This window comes from Siphateles boraxobius, unplaced genomic scaffold (assembly GCF_051911475.1).
Source record: "Siphateles boraxobius isolate OS27281-9 unplaced genomic scaffold, OSU_SipBor_1 5, whole genome shotgun sequence".
Taxonomy (NCBI): Eukaryota; Metazoa; Chordata; class Actinopteri; order Cypriniformes; family Leuciscidae; genus Siphateles; species Siphateles boraxobius.
In genome coordinates, this window is record NW_027509141.1 from 1,063,380 (window position 1) to 1,066,331 (window position 2,952).

Below are 2,952 nucleotides of genomic sequence, written 5' to 3' on the forward strand. Positions count from 1 at the left end.
GGACACCGCAGAGGAGGCCCGCCCTGCCCCTCTCCCCATCATATTCAGTCAAGAAAGATGCAGAAACGTAGTGCACACGTGAGTTGCTCTGTGGTTGACTGTCATAATCCACATTCTAATGTTTTTTCTTTACCCAAAACTGACCAAACTACAAGGGACAAGTGGATGAAATTTATTTTTAATGACGCTGTTCCAACAACCATCTCAACTTGCTCAACGTTAGGTGTCTGCGTTAACATTTCACAAAAGAATCTTTTACAAATTTGGGGCAATATCAGGCGAAGTTGGCATCGAAGCTACGTTTGGAAAAAGGTGCCATTCCAACAATCAGGGACTTGCCTGAATTTGAAACGGTAAGACTGTGTTTTTATTACTATATTTTGTGTAACAAACAGCAGCTAACTACTAATGCGGTTAATGTATGTGATGTAAACACGGGGAATGGACTCTACGAATGCTAGCCACATCTTTCCACTTTGTTTTACACTACAGTAACGTTAGTTACGGTACAGGAGTCCATGCTCAGTGCCTAAAACCGTTTGCTAAATGTAATTCTGAAAACAATATACCACAAAACATCATTAGCCAAACTAATTTAAAATCTGATACATTGTAATTATGAAGTTTTCCCTCAGTGATAAACAGAAAATGATACAGCTATTATTTAATATAATCGTATATAATATAACAATGACAACATATCATTGTATTGATTTTTTATATAATAGATAAAGATAGATCAATTTAAAAAACAGTCAAGAATTAATAAACATAAAGAAAAACATAACGTTACATGTTTGCAGATGAAAATTATTAAATATCTAAAAAACCACAACGTCAAAAAGGCAAAAACAACACATTATAGCAAACGTTAATCTCTATAACCACTGTAAGCTGAAAATAAAGTAGACTACATCTCCGTTAATGTAATCTACATTAAATTAAAGCTAAACTTATGTGGGAGAAAATAGCAAAAAACGTTTTAGCTCGTTACTGATGTTAATGTATATGTCTCAGTCAAAAAAATTGTCTTTACCATTCAGAGACATGTTGATGTAGACGTCCTTCAATTGACTGTTTTTCCTCTTCCCGTAGGTCGCGGCCAGGTCGGGTTCATTAACAACTTGCGCCATGATCTCTTTTTGGAATGATATGCTGAAGTTACCTGCGGTGTCAAGCCCCCTCCTTCCTGCCACCAATCAACGCGCCCCTCATTTGCATTATTAAAATGACCGTCCACGACACCCAAAACCTCGCATCAGATCTCGCGAGACAATAATGCATTCAGAAATAAGGGTCAAACGAGCTCGGTGTTTATTTTTTTCCATTTTTTCTTTTTTAGAAGGGAATGAAATGAGTATAATAGAGCGTGGGTATCAAAGTTAATACTACATTATGACTCTTTTAAAGGTTTCTCTCTCTCAGACACACACACACACACACAGTGTGGCCACACACACTGAGGTACACAAGACTCCCATATGGTCTAGCGGTTAGGATTCCTGGTTTTCACCCAGGCGGCCCGGGTTCGACTCCCGGTATGGGAAGGAGTGTATCTTTGGCTCCTCGATGTGTTTTCGTCCCTCATGTGAGCAGCAGAATAGAGTTGAATAGAATAGAGTGATGAGAGAATGATGTTCTGTTCTCAGCTCGTGTGCCTTCGATAGCTCAGTTGGTAGAGCGGAGGACTGTAGTGGAGCATCGGCAATCCTTAGGTCGCTGGTTCGACTCCGGCTCGAAGGAGATGTTTTCACACACACACACACACACACTCTCACACATCATCACACAAGGTAAACCTCCAGACTTTATTCCATTTGCAGTCAGAGATGCGCGCGCATCTGTTTTTGGCTGGCGTTCGTCGCACGAGCACACCAACTAAACTAGACCGATTGAAATACATGTTTTATCATTTATTTATTTGTTTATGTAATCTGACAGTCCAACAAAACGCTGATTTTGCCGTGAGATAACGAATACCATTCAATAGAATGCGATTTTTCAAACGCTTGACTCTTCATAGTTTCTATTATGCTATTACTGCGAGTTGGCACTTCCCTTCAATGAAACAACACGATTTAATCCAGTAAACTCTTGATTTGGATAATTTTAATATCAGTAATATATTTGCCATCTATCAACAATCATAACAAAGAACATAATTTGTTTCTTTTCTTAACCCTCTGGTGCTTCACCTGTCGGTCAAAATTACAGATTATTTTATTCAATTAAGTGAATGTACTATATTTTGGTTCGATAATGTTTTGTATTTAATATAGAAATTATATTTAAACTATTTACAATCCATTTATTCCCCATTTGAGCATAGACCTGAAAATGAAAACTGTCGTAAAGCTTGAATGCTTTAAAGCAAAGGCTTAAATTTGATCTTTTTAAAGACGACACATGGCAGATTATTGCTGAAGTGAAAGTTTTAAAAAGTGAACTTAAAAAAAGTTAGTTTTATGTTTATTGTCATGAAAACTGCATTTAAAAAAACTATTTTCAATTTGTATATGAAATATATATTTCCCAAAACATGTTTTACTCTAGAACTGCAAGAAAATCAAAGCCACAAATATAAACAAGTTGTGTTCCAAATGTGAGCTTAATATCTCAGTAAATGGTGTTTCAGTGAGATGTTTGGCCACAGAACCAAACGCTTCCACTAGAGGAAATTAGTCTCACATTCATTTCCAATTTAGACCACAAACAATACAAGTGTGCTTTTTTCAGGACCATTAAACCTCCATGACGTCAATCACATCCAAGATTTTTGTGTTCACACAGCAAGTGCCAAAACCAAAAGTTTCGTACCATTCCCATGAAGTAAAAACAAACCGTAAAATTGTCCGGTCAACAAGGGCTTTCGTACCGGATAGCTCTAGGAACTATCCACCAGTGTGGCCCGTTTCTTTCAGCAAAACCCAAAGCTTGAGTTGAAGAAGAGCC

At 37.4% G+C, this 2,952-nt stretch overlaps 2 non-coding genes across 2 annotated transcripts; both read left to right on the forward strand.

Moving 5' to 3' along the window:
• Nucleotides 1–1,475: 1,475 nt before the first annotated feature.
• On the forward strand, nucleotides 1,476–1,547 carry trnae-uuc (transfer RNA glutamic acid (anticodon UUC)). Its single transcript has one exon. It is a non-coding gene; the product is annotated as a tRNA-Glu (tRNA).
• A 110-nt stretch (nucleotides 1,548–1,657) lies between these two features.
• trnay-gua (transfer RNA tyrosine (anticodon GUA)) lies at nucleotides 1,658–1,743 on the forward strand. Its single transcript is given in 2 exon segments — nucleotides 1,658–1,694; nucleotides 1,708–1,743. It is a non-coding gene; the product is annotated as a tRNA-Tyr (tRNA).
• The last annotated feature ends 1,209 nt before the right edge of the window (nucleotides 1,744–2,952 follow it).